The sequence below is a fragment of the Palaemon carinicauda genome, chromosome 43 (assembly GCF_036898095.1).
Source record: "Palaemon carinicauda isolate YSFRI2023 chromosome 43, ASM3689809v2, whole genome shotgun sequence".
Lineage (NCBI taxonomy): Eukaryota > Metazoa > Arthropoda > Malacostraca > Decapoda > Palaemonidae > Palaemon > Palaemon carinicauda.
Window position 1 is genome coordinate 39,741,004 of NC_090767.1, and position 22,094 is coordinate 39,763,097.

Below are 22,094 nucleotides of genomic sequence, written 5' to 3' on the forward strand. Positions count from 1 at the left end.
GATTCGTTCACTCCAAAATGGCGGGCAGCGGCCGCGTAACTTCTGCCTTCTTTTAACATATCGAGAAGCGTTACCTTCTCAGCAATCGTCATCATCTTTCGGTGGCGTTTAGGCTCACTACCAGCCTTAACAGAAGCAGAACGCTTGGGAGCCATTGTACAGTAGGGGTTAAACAGAAAGTTCAACAAAAAGTTCAACTTAAAACAGTCACGCACAGCACAGATTAAAGTTTACAATAACGTAGCAACATCTACACAGCGAGAGAGCGGCAAACGAAGTGGCCGCGAAAAGATGCTGGAGGTTGGAGATGCGGGGAAAACACCAATCACAGGCTAGATTACGTAGTAGTTACCAATTCAGATACAAGGTACCCTACGTATACACTACAGCTTTACGTACGCTATTTTACGCTTGTTTTGTTGTAGGATATGTCTCTCTCTCTCTCTCTCTCTCATCACTGTTTTTGTTTCTTGTCCTATTGTGTGTTTTATTGGATATCTCTCTCTCTCTCTCTCTCTCTCTCTCTCTCTCTCTCTCTCTCTCTCTCTCTCTCTCTCTCTCTCTCTCTCTCTCTCTCTCTCTCTCTCTCTCTCTCTCTCTCTCTTTCATCACTGTTTTTCTCTCTCTCTCTCTCTTCTCTCTCTCTCTCTCTCTCTCTCTCTCTCTCTCTCGTACGCTTATTCGAGATGTGATTTTTGCAACAAAGAATATTATTGGATGCAGTACTACGTACGTATACATACAAAAGATTCATGGAAAAGATGCACATCCATTACATTTGTAGTACAGTAGTAGCCATCAGTAGCCTTACACCATTCTAATATGGTATGACTGCATCTGATTTGCGTTTCATGTTCGATTTAATTTTACTACGTACTGTATACTGAATTATCGTATGATCACATTCTCTTTTCGTGTTTTATTTCTTTCTGTACTGAATTATATGTCATATGTAATGCAATGAACCATCAGTAAGAGCAGATATTACTAATTACAGTATTAATGGAATTACAGTTAACGAAATATCGTATTTGTGGTCTTCATATATCGCGATATTTTTTAAATTTCCGGAAAATCCGTGATATGTTTATATATATGGGTTATGAAAAAAATCCGCGAAGTGGTGAATCCGCGATGGTCGAACCGCGAAGTAGCGAGGGCTCACTGTAATTCCCTTTCCCGTCAGGGCTCAGCTGCGCGTTTGCGTGCAGTAGCGCACAAGCGGTCTTCTGAGTTGCAGCCATCAGACTCGCCTCGCCAGCGCTCTCCTGCTCGTCAGCGCTCCCCTGTTAGTCGTCAGCGCCCTTCTGTTCCTGTTGCGCTCCAGGCGCGCCATCGGTCTCCTGAGCGCACACGATCTCCTGCTCGTCAGCGCGCACCTGCGCACCTTGTTCCTGATGCACGCCAAATCTCGCCCACGCGCCCTAGATCTTCTGATCTTGACGCAGGCAAGGACCTTACTCCTTTGCCTCGCCCTCGCGCTCCTGTGCGCCCATCTTCGCCTGCGCAACAGCGCACACGCTCCCCGGTGCGCACTTCAAGAGTTCCTGAACGCCCGCGAGCCTTCTTCTCCTGAGCCCGACCGCGAGCATTCGCCCTTGCGCGTTTCCTCGCCACCTGATCCTGCGCCCCAGCTGTCTGCGTGTCGACACCCTCCTGCGCGCCAATGATCTCCTGAGCGCTCGCGCGATCCTTCGCTTGCGCGCAAGCGCGCCCATGACTTGGATCGTCACAGGTCTCCGACGCGCACACGCGCTAAATCGCCTGTGCGCGGTCGATCACCTGCACGCACTACGCACCATCGTTCACCAACGCGCAAGCATTCGCCAACGCGCCATAGATCTCCAGTGTGCCGTCGATCTCCTGCGCTTCACCATTCTCCTGACCGACAGCAATCTCCTCTACCCTCGCGCGCTTATTCACCTGCGCGCCCGCGCACTCCTTCACCTGCGCACCCCCTCGCTAGCACGCCCCCTTGCCCGCGCGCCCACTCGCCCGCGCGCGTTTATCCTCGCGTGACTGTGCGCCCGTGCTCCAGCAGCCGCCCGCGCGCGTTTATCCTCGCGTGACTGTGCGCCCGTGCTCCAGCAGCCGCCCGCGCGCGTTTATCCTCGCGTGACTGTGCGCCCGTGCTCCAGCAGCCGCCCATGCGCGATCCCTTGAATGCTCCATCGCGCGAGCGCCAGCGCGACCCCCGTTCTCACCGGGTTCCGCAGCTCGTGCCTGCGACAGGGACGCGTACTTCCAGATCGCCATCAGGATCGCCACCGCGCAAGCGCAGGTCTCTCACCCAGGACCAGGAAGAGTCTCCGGAGAGGTCTAGACAACATTCTTCCCTTTCTTCTTTCCAGGTAGTCCCCGTTGCGTCCACTCCGAAGGATCAGGAGATCCCCTTCCCTCCAGCGGGGATTACTGACACTGCGTCCGTCACCCGTCAGTCTTGGTTTGGTCACCCGATGAAAGCAGTGGTGCAGGCTGTGAAGCCAGCCCTCGCTGATCTGGAACTCAGACCAAAGACAGACTCGCCCCCGCTGAAGAGAAGGAGAGGAGTGGACTTCGTGGTGACTTCTCCTAGGGAGAAGTTGGCTCCTAAAAGGTCCGTCAGGAAGGCTCCATCCCCTTCGCAGTCGTTTTCTCCTTTCGACTGTTGACGAAGCTTTTCCGTCCTCAGGAGAGTCCAGCGAGGAGAGGGCCTCTCCCACGGCACCAATGGGATGAACCCCACCTCAAGGAAGAGAAACGTCTCGCGTGGAAGGTACCATCCAGACCTCTCTGCTGGAGTCCTGTATCCCGCCCAGGAGGGAACCCAAGGACTCAAAGACGATTCCTAAGTCGTCTTCACGGATCCGTCCAGAGCCAACCAGACCCCGGGAGAACGTCCACGTGTCTCCCCAAGAAGAGCCTCTGGGAATGGGAGACTGCTGCCAGCCCACAGGGAGGAGAGTAGCATGAGTCTGAGCATGCCTTCTGGCAGGTCTTGAATCTGATGAGGCAACTCAACCGGTTCAAGGACCCGGAGAACGCCCCTCGCGAAGGCAAGGATACAGTCCTAGACCAAGTCTATGGTACCCAGAAACCCCCAAGGGCCAGCGCGGCTTTGCCTTGGTCCCAGGGGGTGGAGTGCCAGAGACAAGGTCAAAGCTCAGCTCTCGGAACTCGCCTCCTCCAGCCGTTCCTCTGCCGGGAACAAACTCCTCCCACCTCCTTGTTTATAGCAGAGGAGGTATTTTGAGATCATGGGGGAGTCCAGTGTAGCTCTTCCCCTCCACCACTCGGTGGAAGAGCTCACAAGGGGAACTCCTCTTGAGAAGCTCTCTTCCCGGCAGGTGACATTCTCGGCTTCGGAGATCCTTAGCCAGGAGAAGGTCGCGAAGTGTGCCATGCAGGCCACTTCGTGGCTGGACGTCTGGCTGGGTTCTCTGGGCATCCTATTGCATTCCGAGGACTTGTCTAAGGAGAGCAATAGGAAGACCCTGGATACCTTCCTCCTCTCGGGCACTCGCTCCATCGAGTTCCTGGCCTACCAGGTTACCAACCTGTGGGTCAACTCGATCTTGAAGCGACGCGATGAGGTGACCGAGAAGTTCCATCCGAAGGTCCCCGCCGTGGATGTCTGCAGGCTCAGACACTCTTCCATCCTTGGAGGAAGCTTGTTTGAGCCCAAGGATGTGGAACGAACAGCTGAGAGGTGGAGGAAGTTGAATCAGGATGGGCCCTCACATCTCGGCCCTACAAGCCTCCAGCTCCACAACAACATCAACAGCAGCCTCGCAAGACACCAAAGCAGGCTCCTGCAACTAAGACGAAGGTGTCTAAGCCACAGCCCTTTCCTGTCAAGGACAAGAGGGGCAGTAAGTCCTCCAGGGGAGGCAAGACTCCTAGGGGGAGCGGCCGTGGCCGTAAACGCTAGGAGTGGCAGTCCCCCCACGTGTCCACCTGTGGGGGGATGCCTACAAAGTTGCGTGCACAACTGGTAGCAACATGGGGCCGATTCTTGGACGGTCTCTGTGATCGGCCAAGGTTATCGCAGCCCATTCAACATCTCAACCTCCCCTGACAGCGAATCCAGTGTCATTGAGCTCGTATGCCATGGGATCGGCAAAGGGGTAGCCCCTCGGGCGGAAGTCGAGACCATGCACAAGAAGGATGCTCTCCAAGAGGTCGTCGACGGCTCCCCAGGCTTCTTCAGTCGACTCTTTCTTGTAAAGAAGGCGTCTGGAGGCAGGAGACCCGTCATCGTCCTCTCAGCCCTGAACAAGTTTGTCAAGCAAACTTCGTTCAGCATGGAGACAGCAGACACGGTCAGACTTGCGGTTAGACCACAAGACTTCATGTGTACACTGGATCTGAAGGACGCCTACTTCCAGATCCCAATCCATCCGGGTTCCAGGAAGTACTTAAGATTCAGCCTAGACAACAAGATCTACCAGTTCAAGGTGCTATGTTTCGGTCTCTCCACAGCACCCCAGGTATTCACCAGAGTGTTCACCCTGATCTCTTCGTGGGCGCACAGGAACGGCATCCGTCTCCTCCGATATCTGGACGACTGGCTGATCCTGGCAGACTCGGAGTCGACCCTTCTTCGACACCGAGACAGGCTTCTGGGACTTTGCCAAGATCTGGGGATCATGGTAAATCTCGAGAAGTCCTCTCTGCAGCCGTCCCAGCGACTGGTTTATCTAGGCATGTTATTAGACACCAATCTCCACAAAGCCTTTCCATCAGACGACAGGATAGCAAGGCTGAGGAGGGTGGCAGAGCCCTTCCTCAAGCGGGAAGAGCTTCCAGCCCAATCATGGTTACGTCTTTTAGGTCACCTAGCCTCCCTGGCCCGTCTGGTCCCGAACGGCCGTCTCAAGATGAGATCCCTGCAATGGCGGCTCAAGTCCCGGTGGAGTTATGGCTCTGATTCCCCGGACTCTCTGGTCCCTATAGGACCCACGGAACAGGCGGACCTGCGGTGGTGGCTGATCGACGAAAACCTACGAAAGGGAGTGGATCTTCTCGTCCTTCCCCCGGATTTGACACTGTTCTCGGACGCGTCAAAAGAAGAGTGGGGGGCCCACATTCTGAACCAGAGGGTCTCAGGCCTTTGGTCAGAATCAGAAAAGCATCTACACATCAACCTGCTAGAGATGAAGGCCGTGTATCTGGCTCTTCAACAGTTCCAACGGACCCTGGCGGGCCACTCTGTGGTGGTGATGAGCGACAACACCATGGTAGTGGCTTATATTAACAAGCAGGGAGGTACCTTTTCAGAACAGCTATCCCATCTTGCATTAGAGATTCTGAGGTGGTCCGAAGTCCACTCGATAACACTATCAGCTCGCTTTATTCCTGGCAAGAGGAATTTTCTCGCCGACAGTCTGAGCAGAGCTTCGTAGATAGTGAGTACCGAGTGGTCTTTGGATCCTCAGATAGCCAACAAAGTCCTGACTTTGTGGAGTTCCCCGACGGTGGACCTGATCGCGACAGCCTTGAATTTCAAGCTGCCTCTGTACTGCTCCCCTGTCCCGGACCCCAAGGCTCTCTGGCAAGATGCTTTCCAACAGCGGTGGAACAACATCGACGTGTACGCCTTTCCACCGTTTTGTCTGATGAGAAGGGTGCTTAACAGGACCAGACTATCGGTCAACTTGTCTATGACCTTAATAGCTCTGCTGTGGCATCATGCGGAATGGTTTCCGGAGCTTCCAAGAGAACTTCCCCCACGACACGAGCTACTCAGACAGCCACATTGCAACATCTTCCACAAAGCCATAGCCTCGCTTCGGCTTCACGCCTGGAGACTATCCAGCGTCTCCTCACGGAGAGAGGCTTTTCGTAGCAGGTTGCGGAAAGAATGTCTTGTCACCTGCGAAAGTCCTCCGCAGGAGTCTACCAGGCGAAGTGGAGAGTCTTCTCTGGTTGGTGCCACTTCCAGCAATAGCGGAGTTCCTCGTGTATTTGCGGGAAGAAATGCGCCTTTCGGTCTCGGTGGTGAAAGGCTATTGCTCAGCCTTAAGCCTAGCCTTTAGGCTGAAAGGAGTGGACATTTCTTCCTCTCTAGAACTCTCTTTACTCATACGTAGCTATGAGCTTACCTGCCCTCAGTCGGAAGTGAGACCTCCTCCATGGAACGTGGTTCAGGTTCTCAGGGCTCTGAAGAGACCTCCCTTCGAACCATTACGCCAGGCCTCTGATCGCCACCTGACTTGGAAGACGGCTTTCCTACTCGCGTTGGCCTCTGCCAAACGAGTTAGTGAACTTCATGGTCTCTCATACGACATTGCCCATTCAAGGGGATGGGGGGAGGTAACGTTCAGGTTCGTCCCTGAGTTTGTTGCCAAGACTCAGAACCCTGGAGTGCCGGACCCACGGTTCGACTCCTTCAAGGTCACGAGTCTCCGTTCTGTAACAAGTGACCCAGACTATCTGCTATTATGCCCAGTGAGGAGTCTGAGGCGTTACTTGAAGAGGACAGCTGCAGTTCGTCCCCGCGTGCAGGCGTTGTTTGTAAGAACGGGAAGGACGAAGAGGAGGGTCACCAAGAACACCATCTTGGCTTGGATTCGAAGGGTTACCCATCTCGCCCTGAATCCTGACCCTCCTCCGTCACGTCGCCCTAGGGCACACGACATCAGGGGCATCGCTACGTCCCAGGCCTTTAAGAGAAACCTCTCTGTGACGCAGGTGCTACAAGCTGGGGTCTGGAAGCGTCAAACGACCTTCACAGCCCACTACCTGCAGGACGTGACCCACAGGAGCCTCGATACCTTTTTAATCGGCCCCATGGTGGCTGCACAACAGCTGGTCTAACCTCAGGCTCCTTTTTGGACAGGTAGCAGAAGGTTGAGGGCATTGTTACCCGATCTCAGTCTGCGTGAATGAAAGAGTATGTCTGGCCCTTACTTCTTTCTTCATCCTCCCCTCTCTTGGGGAAAGCAGCATCTTGGTCTCTGCATAGCTGACCTCAACCTCTGCAGGTAAACCATACTTCCTTGTGTTCCTAGTATTAAGTTAATACTGTCGCGTCCCCCATACCCTGACAAGGTGGTATTGGGAACGTCCTAGCCTAGAATTCCATCTAAAGGACTCCAGGTCAACTTCTTAGGACGAGTCACACTATTCCTCCACACACAAACTTATGTAGGCCACACGTTCCTTGCGGAGCAAAGAACTTGTGAGGTGCAGGGACTCTTTTTCTCGAGTGCTACTCACTGAGTCCCCGGGTAAAGCCAAAGCCAGTAAGGCTAGGAACTTTCCACCCTTCCTAAGGGGTAAGTCACCCAATGTAAATAGCGTGGTTTGTATTTCGGTTATGGAACAAATGGCAAATTCGGAGATAATTTGTATTTTTCCTAACCATACAAACCTTAGCTATTTACACATATTTGCCCGCCAGCCCTGTCCCCCAAGACAAGTTGCAATATATAAGGGTTTGTGACTGAGAAAACTTTAATGGTTTGTGTGTGTATGAAATATATATGATTTTATTTTTTTCTTTTGTATCCCTCAAGCCCCCCTTTTTCCAAAAATGTCTTAATGTGTTATTGTTCCTTTCCAGGTATTGACAGCAGCCCCTACACTCAGTAGGGAGTGTAAGGGAGAGCAAATTTAGAATATTTCCTGTTATCAGTCTGTACTAGTCTGTGATGCTGTTCTATATCCATACCTTGTAACTAGAAGTAAGCTACTGTGTTGCTATATGAGTGTGTGTCATGAACATTAAATAGTTAACAGGAGCTATGGAAATGGCATATCTGGTCAGAGGCCCAAGAAGTGAATTCCGATGTTAGGAAGAGAGTGACTTTTGAGTTTAGTATGAATTCAGACTTATTCAAAACCCCTTCCAAGATTGAGAGATTTCAAATGTGCGGTTGACAAACTTTTCGAGACATTGTAATGGTGGGCCCGCACAGACCTGTATGACATAGTATGCGGCTGTACTTTTCAGAAATTAGGACTGTTTAAGTGACTTTGCATCCCAATGGTGGACGGGAGATTGATGAGAACAGTATTGATTTAGGGAAAATAGTGGTACTGTATTTTTCACCGTTATATGTTCTTTATAGATGGCATACTGGTACTTACCCAAATAGATACACGGTTAGGTGTGCCTTGGTTTAGACTTGGCCTGTATAGGTACACTTATGAGTGTCCCACCTGGGGGAAGAAAATTTCCTGTTTGTTTATCACTGTTACCCTGTTGCTGAAGTTTGACGTTAAGGAATGCTAATTTTGTCTTTAATTTTCTATTTGGATTGATGGGTCCATGCTAACATAACCCTAACAGTTTTGTACAAATAAATTTTATTTTCTTGTTTTATGAACACTGCATATCATTCCTGTTCCTACACCAATGTGCCCCCCTTCCCCAGCCACTGTTTTTTAAGATCTCTTAAGTACCGTAACTTATCATAATTCTTTCCTCCCACACTGTGTCCCGTAATTAATTAAACAATATTTCCTTTCACCTAATGTTCTTATACTTGTACTTATGATCAGTAAGCAAAAGGGAGGAGAAGCAAACGGGTAAGTCAGGTTCTAGCTGGGTCCCCTTGCCCAGTATAAATCAAGGGGTGGTGCCCAGTACTCCGGTCTGTTGAACTGTTACTCAGGTTTTTGGGTATTCCACTGTTGTATATTTTTTGTGTAGTGAACGTCGGGCTGTGGTCGGCATTCGGACACTAGGCAGTTCGGGTGCTACCTCTGGCCACAGTCCGTAAACCACTACATAATTTTTGGTGCCCAGACCCGGGAAACACCAACCTTTAGTGATGGCATCGTCATCCAGTAAGCGCCGAAAGGCTAAGAAGAGCCTGAGCCGGGATGTGACGAGTCTTATCCAGATTGTCAGTGACCTGGCAACTCAGGTCAAGTCCCTGACACTTGAAGTAGCGGCCCTGAAGAGTGTGGAGCCGTCACCAACGTGCCACGTTGCCACTGGGGTCACGACTACAGTGACCACCAATGCTCCTGCTACATCCCCAGCTTGGCCAAATTACAATGGTCTGGCAATTCCAGTGATTGGAGCAGAGCCACTGATTGGAGGACTCCAGCCCCCTCCAGGGTTCACATCGTTAATCCCCCCTGTACCAGGCTTCTGGGAGTCTCCTGTCCCAAGTGGACTGCTTGCTTCCTCGCCTGTTCTGGCAACTAACTCTGTTAGTCCACCAGAGCCTGCAGCCAGTAGACTAGGGGAGCAGTTCCTGGACAATCTAGTTGAAGCCAGTAGGCCAGAAAAGGCTCCAGCAGCTACCGCTGAGGCAGTTCTTGCCCAGACAGGAGCTATCCCAAAGCGGAGACGCCAGGCCAAGGAAAGAGCTAGACCAGCCATACCTGAAATGACATCTTCATCACAGGAGTCTACCAGTGAAGATTCTGGTAGTGACACTTCTAGCTCCTGTCTCAGTGTCATCTCAGAAGACACTGTCTCCACCAACCATGTCCAGTCCCTCCAGACAGAACGCAGTCTGTCTGATCTTATCCAGGTTCTTGACTCCAGGAGGAACCCCAAGCCTGGAATCTTCCAGCTGGAAACTGGCCAGAGTTTTGCCCGATTCCTGAGGGATTTCGAGGCCTACTGTGCCAGTAAGTATACCGCAGGAAGCTCTGGTCGATGGACTGTTGATCTCGGGAAATTTCTGAAGGGAGAAATTCATGAGGCGTTCTCAGCCATGGGGGGTCCCGAGGTCTCATACCCCGACATGAAGGAACGCCTCCTCGACTGGTGCCGAGAAGCCCGAGAGAGGCGTGATGCGGGCAGGAAGGCCCGGTTCAGCAGTGCTACCTGTGGCGAGGGCGAACTGCTGAAAATCTACGCCGTCCGGTTAGCCTCCCTGTACAAGTCTGCCTATCCTCGCCGTAGTTTGGACCGGAGGGAGCTTAGGCGGAAGCTCCTCAGAACTGTTCCGAGCAGAGCTGCGAGTTGGCTGGAACAGTCTCTGGCCACCATTAATGTCTCCGCTGGCCGTCAGGCCACTTGGCAGGATGTTCTACACCTGTTGAGTGTTCTCGACGAGGCATCCCGTCAGCGAAGCCAGAAGGCAGAGGATTTGGCCATCAGTCGTGTGGGACAGTCATGGCACGGCTCATATGCCGACAGGGTTGCCATGGCTGCCCCCAGCCGTTCACCTGGACCTGACAGAGCGTATTTACGCACTCCTCCTCGACCGGTCCCCAAACCTGCACCTGTGGAAGTGCGCCTGCCACCATTGCGCACCCCGGATAGATCTCCCCAATTCCAGAGGAGGTACTGTGCCTGGTGCCGAAAACCAGGGCACTTGGTGGACGAGTGTCGCAGACGCCTCAACCTCTGCCTACGTTGTGGCTCGTCCAACCATCATGTGGCACAGTGTGGACGACAGGCGCCGGTTATGAGCAGATCACCTGTCCAGAACACAGCTAATGCCCACAGCTCTGGGAGGGAGACTACCTCTGTCCAGACTCCTTCAAGGTGGAGAGCAGTACCGGTGAATGCTACTCCGACCCCGTCATCCTAATCTGGATCAACCAGTAGCCGGGAGACCTGAAGTGGGAGCGAGTCCAGTGCTCCTTCTCGGACTGTGGGGAAGAAGAAGAAGAAGAGCAAGAAGGCAAAGCCCAGGAAGTCAAGAACTGAGGAGTATCATAGGGCTTTAAACACCAGGCCTTCGGTGTAGAAGATGGGGCTACATCGAAGGAGGGTGTGAGTGCTAGGGTGCATGCTCCTAGTATTCCGGCGGCAGCCTCGGAAATCTCGATTTCCAAGGTTACCCCTCAACCTGAAAAAGTCATTGCACCTCCAATGGCTCTTTCAGGATTGGCCTGTGATAACCTGTCCTCGACACAGTCCAGAGCTTCTCCAACTGACTCCTCCAGGGAGAAAGCAGAAACTGAGGCTGTATTGAAAACCCTTCGTAGGGTTAACCTGGCGCAGTTGGCTCCTGTACCACTCATGGTTGTCCCAGTGACCATGTCTGAGTTTCCATCGGGAGCGTTGGATGCTCTCATTGACTCCGGAGCTGAGGTCAACCTCCTGTCATCAAGAGTAGTACAGGATTACCAGCTGCAGATGGTACCCAACACCATTGGACTGAAGGGTTTAGGGGAAACAGGACCTAAGACCCTAGGTACTGTACTGTTGACCCCTATACTGCATGGAATGACATTCGCCCCGGGTGTGTTCCATGTAGTGCCTTGAGGAACTATGGCTGAGCACGTAGTGCTTGGTTACCAGTTCTTGAGAGCAAATGGGGTGATAGTTGACGGAGCCCGAAATCGGCTGAGCGTTGGCAGTACTCCCCAAGAGCCTCTTTGGGAGTATTATGTCCCGATACGTGGAGCCTGTTGTCAGCAAGTGCTTTATGCACTTGATGTCCACGCAACCAATTCAATGAAGATTGCCAGTATTGAGCCAGTACTTGTTCCAGTTAGTGTTAACTTTCCTAAGGGACTTGACACGTCTTTTAGGTGCCCTGCTTGTCCGACCAACTGTTGGCCGGAAATGTATTATGATGGCGACAACATAACCCCCGGTCTGTCAAGGAAAGTTACAGCAATTCCTGGCATCCTCGAACTGAAAGATGGAAAAGCCTCAGTTTTAATCAAGGGTTCATCTGAAGAAACTGCCAAGATCAAGAAGGGCGATCTCTTGGGGAAAGTGTTCACCATGGTAATTGTGGATGCTCCTCTATCCTGCCTGATAGCGCAGGAGTGTGACCTGACTCCTGAACCGAGCGTATTGGAAGAGATAGACAATCTGTCTATCTCCGACGAACTGGACTCTTCTCAGAAGGACCAGTTTTGTCAAATGCTTCGACGTCATCTTCCAGTCATCAGTACTGGTGATGATGATGTGGGAGAGTGCTCAAGCACACCAATACGCATCCACCTGTATGACGAGACGCCCATTTATTAGAGAGTTCGACGGTTTGCCAAACCCGTCGCTGACGCCATCGAGGAACAGTGCAAGGAGTTGCATGAACTGGGTATTATTGAACCCAGCATCTCTCCTTGGTCTTCACCCATTGTTCTAGTCCGAAAAAAGGACAATAGTATACGGTTGTGTGTGGACTACCGTAGACTGAATAAGGTGACTGTCTCTGTTAAGTTCCCGATGCCTAACATGGCCGACTCTGTATTTGGACTTCAAGGAGTCAAATACTTTACAACCCTTGACCTGGTTCGTGGATACTACCAGTTACCGTTGGCAGAGGACAGTAAGGAATACACGGCTTTCTCTACTGCCTTTGGACACTGGCAGTTCAGACGCTTATCGTTTGGACTGAAAAATGCACCTGCAGTCTTCCAGAGAGAAATGCAGAGAGTTCCCGAAAGCCAAGGTGGTTGTCTACATTGACGACATATTGATACTTGGGTCTTCTTTCGAGGAACACCTGAAACTGGTAGAACGAGTTTTGGCTACTCTCCAGAAGCACGGACTCAAGATAAAACTCGGGAGGTGTTCTTGGGTTCAAGCCGAGGTCCAGTATCTTGGTCATCTGGTTGGACGTTCTGGTATGCGTAAGCTACCAGAATACATCCAGAAAGTGGAAGACTTCCCTAAACCGACCACTGTGCGTGAGCTACGGGGATTCCTGGGACTGGTCAACTTCCAAAGGAAGTTTATCCCCATGTGCTCGCAGATAGCCAAACCATTATCTGCGAAGACTGGAGGACGAAAATCTCAAGGAACTAGGAAACTGAAGTGGACTGCAGAAATGGACAGTGCCTTTGTGCGCTTGAAGGAACTGATCAAAGAGGACATTATGTTGTCATACCCTGACTACTCCGCTGATGCTAAACCCTTGGAGTTGTTTGTTGACGCTTCGGGTGAAGGTGCTGGTGCTTGTCTGTGCCAGGAGTCCTTGGAGCATCCAGGGGATTGTCGGGTGATAGCTTACGACTCCATGACTTTCCTTGACTGCGAGACCCGTTACTCTACCATTGAGCGTGAGTTGGCTGCTCTGCGATGGGGAGTGAAAACCTTCAGGGCCTTCCTTTATGGTCAGTTCTTCGTGATCCATTCTGATCACCGTCCCCTGATGTACCTTCATGACATGAAGATGGTGGACAGTCGTCTAGCACGGACACTGGAGGACCTGTCCGAATTTAACTTTATTGTTAATTACTGTCCAGGAGATCAGAATGCCGCTGCTGACTGGTTATCCCGCTGGCCCGCATTGACTGACTATCTGTTAGCTACTGAACCCAGCACTCCGAAGTTGCCTACTGGACTGGCCTTGTATAAGGAGGTTCGTGGTGGTCCAGATTCTCTCATCGAATCCTTGGAGCTAGTCGTGAACTGCTGGACAGAAGGGTCAGGTGTCGCACCCGACTCTCCGCTGAAGGGAGCCAAGCTCCGGGATGCCTTAGTTCAGCATTTTCTGAAAGACGCCGGTCGACTAGGCTTCAAACTGGACAAGACCAGCAGGAACAGGATCAAGGCAATGAGATTTCCAGGTACAGTCCCAGCTCTGGAGTTGCTATTGGCAGCATCAAAGTTATTGAACCTGGAAATCTGGGTCCATTGGGGTCCCACTTGTTCCGTAGTCTATCGTGATCCATCCGTGACTGAGCCTCAGTGTGTGCATCTTCAGTGTCTGTCTGGAGTGCATTTTAATCCTCTGATTGAGCTCTGCAATTACGTCCCTCCAACTGACGTGATTCTGGGCCATAAGGCGGAGGTAAAATCTCGTGTTCGTGACGCTGAGGGCTTGATCACTGATGATCAGGAAGCGCCGGAGGATTGTCCTGTAATCCAGTACGTGACAGAAAAGGCACCTCGTCAGTCCAGTTGTACCCATGTGTCTCAACACTCGGCAGTAGGTATAGTAATGATGCAGGAGACCTTATTTTGTGCTCTTGTTGATACAGGAGCACAGGTTTGTCTAGTAAGTGAGTCTGTACTGAGCCAACTTGGCATAGAGTACCAGGTACTGTCAGGAAAACAGCTAGAGGGGTTGACTGGTTTCTGCACCAGCATTCTAGGCTACGTCCAGTTAGAGGTGAAGTGTCCTTCTGGGTGGGGGCTACCGCTGTTTAACTATGCGGTGGTAGCTGCCAAAGACATTAACTTTTGTTATGTTCTTGGTAGGAATATACTGGACGCAGCCTACCTGACACTGGATTCACCCCGAGAACAGTTGGTGTATGAGCACACTACTGTTCTTCAGTTGTCTCCCAAGGTACTCTCAGTCTCCTCCCTGCATACCGAGACCACTGTTATGAAGGTAACTGATCCTGAATCTGATCAGGGAGTGTTCTCTGGAAATGCTCTTCTGTCCTTCAGTCAGGTGTCCAAGATCCAAGGAGATCATCGACAGATTCAATCTGTCATTAAGATGATCTACTCTGGGGTTCCTGCATCTCGAGTTCCACGCTCCTGTCTACCCTATAGAAGATGTTGGTCAAACCTGGAAGTTCACCAGGGTTTGCTAGTGAAGCGGAACCCAGACGGCTCAGTAGTCCCAGTAGTCACCTTCAATGTCCTGATTGACCTAGTTGCCGAGACACACCTCCAGAATGCTCACTGGGGGATCGGAAAAATGATTGCAATGCTCCGTCGACTCGTCTGGCACAGATCTTTAATTAATGTAATCAGAGATATGTGCCGGACGTGTTGGGAATGTCAGACTTGTAAGGTCTCAAGGGAGGTGGTTGCCCCTCCGACCTTGAAAATAGTGACCTCTTCTCCCTTTGAATTGGTTGCTATGGATCTTGTGAGTCTCCCAACAACCAGTACTGGTTTTATTGGGTGTCTGATGGTAGTCGACCATTATTCCAAGTGGGTAACGGCAGTACCCATAAGGAATAAGAAGAGCAGTACGATATGCCAGGCGCTTGAAGACCGAGTTTTTCCTGTTATTCCTCGTGTTCCAGTCCGGATATTGACTGATAACGGCCCTGAGTTTATTTCCCAGGAATTTACTGAGTTGTTGGAGCGGTATAATGTTGTACATGTGAAAACAACTCCGTATAAACCCTCTAGTAACGGTGCAGTGGAGCGAGTGAATCGTACCATTGGTGAGTTACTGAAGGTGATTTCTGGGGAATCTCGGAAATGGGACCAGTTCTTATCCCGAGCAGTTCTCAGCTACAACCATTCCCACCACACTGAGATTGGCTGTACACCAGCTGAGAACATACTGAAGGGTACTCACGATGTTGATAGTATCCCGTTGCTATCAGCAGAAACGAGAGACCCATGGGCGGAAGGACATCCTCGGTACAAACCGTTTAAAAAGGGACACCTTCTGACGAACAAGCTCATCCCTAGGTTTGAGGGGGTATTCCGTGTTACTAAGGTACACGAGAATAAGGTCACCTATGAGCTGCAGAGACTGCCTGATGGTGAACTGGTAAAAGCTCACCATATCCAGTTAAAGGCCTGGTTTGAACCTCCAGTTTATCTTAGGAGGCACTTTCTCTGGTATCCAAAGGGTCCTGATCCTGTTACAGAGACTCTGAGTAGTCCAGAACTCATGGATGACAGTCCTGTTTCTTCTGAAGTCTCTGAGAGTTCTAGTTCTAGTAGTGATGGCGACTCCTATGGGGTAGCTGCAGTAGTGGCGTCCTACCTTCTGTCTCGAGATTGTAACAAGTCCCGACGACAGAGGAAAAGTCACCATCCTACTAGGGCTACTACTCAGCCTAAGCCCATTCTTAAGCCAGCTAGGACTTACGAGAGAAAGAAAGCACTGGATGCTTGGTTATATCCTCCGGAAAATTGTGATGAGACTCCTGTGTTAAAGCCTGAATCGTTTCGAGATCATTTGGTCCTCCAACTATGGGAGAACAGCCCCACTGGAATGTGTAAAACCCCTATTTTGTCTCCCGAGTCAGTGGTTCACTGTCCTGTTCCTGAATTGCCAACGCCCCAGTTCTTAGCTTCTTCTTTCCAAGAGGAAGGTATCGTTCATCCTCTGGGGAGTTGGGAATTCTGGGAAGTTTCCAGTATTCCATTATTGGAACTACCTTCTGGTGTTTCCAAGAGTTCCAGTCCAGATTGGTCAAGACCTGCTACTTTAGAAAGCCCTGTTTCTGAATCGGCAGTGTCTAATTATCCTGATAATGACTTTCTTGGTTTATTGCCACCCGATTGTGACGACCGACTGTCGCCTGAAGATCCCACCTTTAGTGGATTTAGTCCCCCATGGACTAGGTCAAAGGGTCCTGTTCTTGACCTACCTTTAGTTCAGTCTCGAGTCCTGGAGTGGAGACCTCGTCTCACTGACCAGACGAATATTATAGAGAGGGAACCATCCTCCATTCCTAAGTCACCTCAGAATTTAAACCCTTTCCTACATTCTGATGGTGGATTAAAACACCGGTCAGAGCTCGAGGCTGAAGTGGCACAGTCAGGTATATCAAACCTGAACGCAACAGCACTGTTTGGGTCACCCGAAATACAAAGTTGCCCCGAGTCATCGCCTGATTTTTCGGGATTTTTATTGTCCTCTTCTGAGTCTACGGATTCTGTCTCTGGTTTACCTCAAAGTATGTCGATCACCCGCAGATACCAACTGTTATGTGAGGTTATCGACCGATTAAAGACACCCAGCCTGTATCTGGAGAGTCGCCGGCTTAGCCTGTCTCCTGTGCTGCGAGAAATTAATATGGCTCGCCAGCAGATTGCTGAATCCCGGCGCATGTCCCGAGACAGAATTTTGAGACTCAGAAGAAGAACTATAAATCTCCCACGGAATTAATCTTGGTACAGTTTTTAAAGAAAGTTTTGATAGTAATTACCCTTTTTTGTTCTTATTAGTTATATTTTAATTCCCACATTGGGTATCGGAAAGGCTGGGAAAGGGACACGTGGTGTGAGGAAATCTTTATTTAGTCACGGTTTCTGTAACTGTTGTATTTATTGTTGTACTGTAAATTGACTTTGACCGTGACAGTTATAATAAATTCAGTAAATTGCTTTTATCAGGTAACACCTGTAGTCCACAATCAATGAGTTTTGTATGTTTTTTTAATTGATTTTGGACTGCAATGGATGTAATTTTTTTTCCCTTGTTAGATCCTGAATGTATACCTGTAATACTGATGTTTTCTGTATGATATGGAAATTGTTATATTGTATATTATTGAAGCATTGTTGGGAAGAATAGACAATAATCTAACTTTTTATTTGTAAGTACTGGATCTCCATTGTGTTAAAAGGTTGTCTATTCCTATTGCTTTTTGTTAAGTCATGAGTCTGTGGAAATAAATGTATTGTACCTAGTGTAAATTTATGTAATTTGATATGTAACTTAAGGAAGGGATGATGAATTAAATCTCTAGTTGATCATCCTACCTTTTTACTGAATTTTTTTTTGCAAGGTAAATTTTCTTTTTCCACTTGAATGTACAGAGTTTGTGTGGGGTGTTGCTGTCAGTTACGAGGCATTTTTTGGATGGGCTTGAGGGTTAATGGGGGGGAATGCAATATATAAGGGTTTGTGACTGAGAAAACTTTAATGGTTTGTGTGTGTATGAAATATATTTGATTTTATTTTTTTCTTTTGTATCCCTCAAGCCCCCCTTTTTCCAAAAATGTCTTAATGTGTTATTGTTCCTTTCCAGGTATTGACAGCAGCCCCTACACTCAGTAGGGAGTGTAAGGGAGAGCAAATTTAGAATATTTCCTGTTATCAGTCTGTACTAGTCTGTGATGCTGTTCTATATCCATACCTTGTAACTAGAAGTAAGCTACTGTGTTGCTATATGAGTGTGTGTCATGAACATTAAATAGTTAACAGGAGCTATGGAAATGGCATATCTGGTCAGAGGCCCAAGAAGTGAATTCCGATGTTAGGAAGAGAGTGACTTTTGAGTTTAGTATGAATTCAGACTTATTCAAAACCCCTTCCAAGATTGAGAGATTTCAAATGTGCGGTTGACAAACTTTTCGAGACATTGTAATGGTGGGCCCGCACAGACCTGTATGACATAGTATGCGGCTGTACTTTTCAGAAATTAGGACTGTTTAAGTGACTTTGCATCCCAATGGTGGACGGGAGATTGATGAGAACAGTATTGATTTAGGGAAAATAGTGGTACTGTATTTTTCACCGTTATATGTTCTTTATAGATGGCATACTGGTACTTACCCAAATAGATACACGGTTAGGTGTGCCTTGGTTTAGACTTGGCCTGTATAGGTACACTTATGAGTGTCCCACCTGGGGGAAGAAAATTTCCTGTTTGTTTATCACTGTTACCCTGTTGCTGAAGTTTGACGTTAAGGAATGCTAATTTTGTCTTTAATTTTCTATTTGGATTGATGGGTCCATGCTAACATAACCCTAACAGTTTTGTACAAATAAATTTTATTTTCTTGTTTTATGAACACTGCATATCATTCCTGTTCCTACACCAATGTGCCCCCCTTCCCCAGCCACTGTTTTTTAAGATCTCTTAAGTACCGTAACTTATCATAATTCTTTCCTCCCACACTGTGTCCCGTAATTAATTAAACAATATTTCCTTTCACCTAATGTTCTTATACTTGCACTTATGATCAGTAAGCAAAAGGGAGGAGAAGCAAACGGGTAAGTCAGGTTCTAGCTGGGTCCCCTTGCCCAGTATAAATCAAGGGGTGGTGCCCAGTACTCCGGTCTGTTGAACTGTTACTCAGGTTTTTGGGTATTCCACTGTTGTATATTTTTTGTGTAGTGAACGTCGGGCTGTGGTCGGCATTCGGACACTAGGCAGTTCGGGTGCTACCTCTGGCCACAGTCCGTAAACCACTACATAATTTTTGGTGCCCAGACCCGGGAAACACCAACCTTTAGTGATGGCATCGTCATCCAGTAAGCGCCGAAAGGCTAAGAAGAGCCTGAGCCGGGATGTGACGAGTCTTATCCAGATTGTCAGTGACCTGGCAACTCAGGTCAAGTCCCTGACACTTGAAGTAGCGGCCCTGAAGAGTGTGGAGCCGTCACCAACGTGCCACGTTGCCACTGGGGTCACGACTACAGTGACCACCAATGCTCCTGCTACATCCCCAGCTTGGCCAAATTACAATGGTCTGGCAATTCCAGTGATTGGAGCAGAGCCACTGATTGGAGGACTCCAGCCCCCTCCAGGGTTCACATCGTTAATCCCCCCTGTACCAGGCTTCTGGGAGTCTCCTGTCCCAAGTGGACTGCTTGCTTCCTCGCCTGTTCTGGCAACTAACTCTGTTAGTCCACCAGAGCCTGCAGCCAGTAGACTAGGGGAGCAGTTCCTGGACAATCTAGTTGAAGCCAGTAGGCCAGAAAAGGCTCCAGCAGCTACCGCTGAGGCAGTTCTTGCCCAGACAGGAGCTATCCCAAAGCGGAGACGCCAGGCCAAGGAAAGAGCTAGACCAGCCATACCTGAAATGACATCTTCATCACAGGAGTCTACCAGTGAAGATTCTGGTAGTGACACTTCTAGCTCCTGTCTCAGTGTCATCTCAGAAGACACTGTCTCCACCAACCATGTCCAGTCCCTCCAGACAGAACGCAGTCTGTCTGATCTTATCCAGGTTCTTGACTCCAGGAGGAACCCCAAGCCTGGAATCTTCCAGCTGGAAACTGGCCAGAGTTTTGCCCGATTCCTGAGGGATTTCGAGGCCTACTGTGCCAGTAAGTATACCGCAGGAAGCTCTGGTCGATGGACTGTTGATCTCGGGAAATTTCTGAAGGGAGAAATTCATGAGGCGTTCTCAGCCATGGGGGGTCCCGAGGTCTCATACCCCGACATGAAGGAACGCCTCCTCGACTGGTGCCGAGAAGCCCGAGAGAGGCGTGATGCGGGCAGGAAGGCCCGGTTCAGCAGTGCTACCTGTGGCGAGGGCGAACTGCTGAAAATCTACGCCGTCCGGTTAGCCTCCCTGTACAAGTCTGCCTATCCTCGCCGTAGTTTGGACCGGAGGGAGCTTAGGCGGAAGCTCCTCAGAACTGTTCCGAGCAGAGCTGCGAGTTGGCTGGAACAGTCTCTGGCCACCATTAATGTCTCCGCTGGCCGTCAGGCCACTTGGCAGGATGTTCTACACCTGTTGAGTGTTCTCGACGAGGCATCCCGTCAGCGAAGCCAGAAGGCAGAGGATTTGGCCATCAGTCGTGTGGGACAGTCATGGCACGGCTCATATGCCGACAGGGTTGCCATGGCTGCCCCCAGCCGTTCACCTGGACCTGACAGAGCGTATTTACGCACTCCTCCTCGACCGGTCCCCAAACCTGCACCTGTGGAAGTGCGCCTGCCACCATTGCGCACCCCGGATAGATCTCCCCAATTCCAGAGGAGGTACTGTGCCTGGTGCCGAAAACCAGGGCACTTGGTGGACGAGTGTCGCAGACGCCTCAACCTCTGCCTACGTTGTGGCTCGTCCAACCATCATGTGGCACAGTGTGGACGACAGGCGCCGGTTATGAGCAGATCACCTGTCCAGAACACAGCTAATGCCCACAGCTCTGGGAGGGAGACTACCTCTGTCCAGACTCCTTCAAGGTGGAGAGCAGTACCGGTGAATGCTACTCCGACCCCGTCATCCTAATCTGGATCAACCAGTAGCCGGGAGACCTGAAGTGGGAGCGAGTCCAGTGCTCCTTCTCGGACTGTGGGGAAGAAGAAGAAGAAGAGCAAGAAGGCAAAGCCCAGGAAGTCAAGAACTGAGGAGTATCATAGGGCTTTAAACACCAGGCCTTCGGTGTAGAAGATGGGGCTACATCGAAGGAGGGTGTGAGTGCTAGGGTGCATGCTCCTAGTATTCCGGCGGCAGCCTCGGAAATCTCGATTTCCAAGGTTACCCCTCAACCTGAAAAAGTCATTGCACCTCCAATGGCTCTTTCAGGATTGGCCTGTGATAACCTGTCCTCGACACAGTCCAGAGCTTCTCCAACTGACTCCTCCAGGGAGAAAGCAGAAACTGAGGCTGTATTGAAAACCCTTCGTAGGGTTAACCTGGCGCAGTTGGCTCCTGTACCACTCATGGTTGTCCCAGTGACCATGTCTGAGTTTCCATCGGGAGCGTTGGATGCTCTCATTGACTCCGGAGCTGAGGTCAACCTCCTGTCATCAAGAGTAGTACAGGATTACCAGCTGCAGATGGTACCCAACACCATTGGACTGAAGGGTTTAGGGGAAACAGGACCTAAGACCCTAGGTACTGTACTGTTGACCCCTATACTGCATGGAATGACATTCGCCCCGGGTGTGTTCCATGTAGTGCCTTGAGGAACTATGGCTGAGCACGTAGTGCTTGGTTACCAGTTCTTGAGAGCAAATGGGGTGATAGTTGACGGAGCCCGAAATCGGCTGAGCGTTGGCAGTACTCCCCAAGAGCCTCTTTGGGAGTATTATGTCCCGATACGTGGAGCCTGTTGTCAGCAAGTGCTTTATGCACTTGATGTCCACGCAACCAATTCAATGAAGATTGCCAGTATTGAGCCAGTACTTGTTCCAGTTAGTGTTAACTTTCCTAAGGGACTTGACACGTCTTTTAGGTGCCCTGCTTGTCCGACCAACTGTTGGCCGGAAATGTATTATGATGGCGACATCATAACCCCCGGTCTGTCAAGGAAAGTTACAGCAATTCCTGGCATCCTCGAACTGAAAGATGGAAAAGCCTCAGTTTTAATCAAGGGTTCATCTGAAGAAACTGCCAAGATCAAGAAGGGCGATCTCTTGGGGAAAGTGTTCACCATGGTAATTGTGGATGCTCCTCTATCCTGCCTGATAGCGCAGGAGTGTGACCTGACTCCTGAACCGAGCGTATTGGAAGAGATAGACAATCTGTCTATCTCCGACGAACTGGACTCTTCTCAGAAGGACCAGTTTTGTCAAATGCTTCGACGTCATCTTCCAGTCATCAGTACTGGTGATGATGATGTGGGAGAGTGCTCAAGCACACCAATACGCATCCACCTGTATGACGAGACGCCCATTTATCAGAGAGTTCGACGGTTTGCCAAACCCGTCGCTGACGCCATCGAGGAACAGTGCAAGGAGTTGCATGAACTGGGTATTATTGAACCCAGCATCTCTCCTTGGTCTTCACCCATTGTTCTAGTCCGAAAAAAGGACAATAGTATACGGTTGTGTGTGGACTACCGTAGACTGAATAAGGTGACTGTCTCTGTTAAGTTCCCGATGCCTAACATGGCCGACTCTGT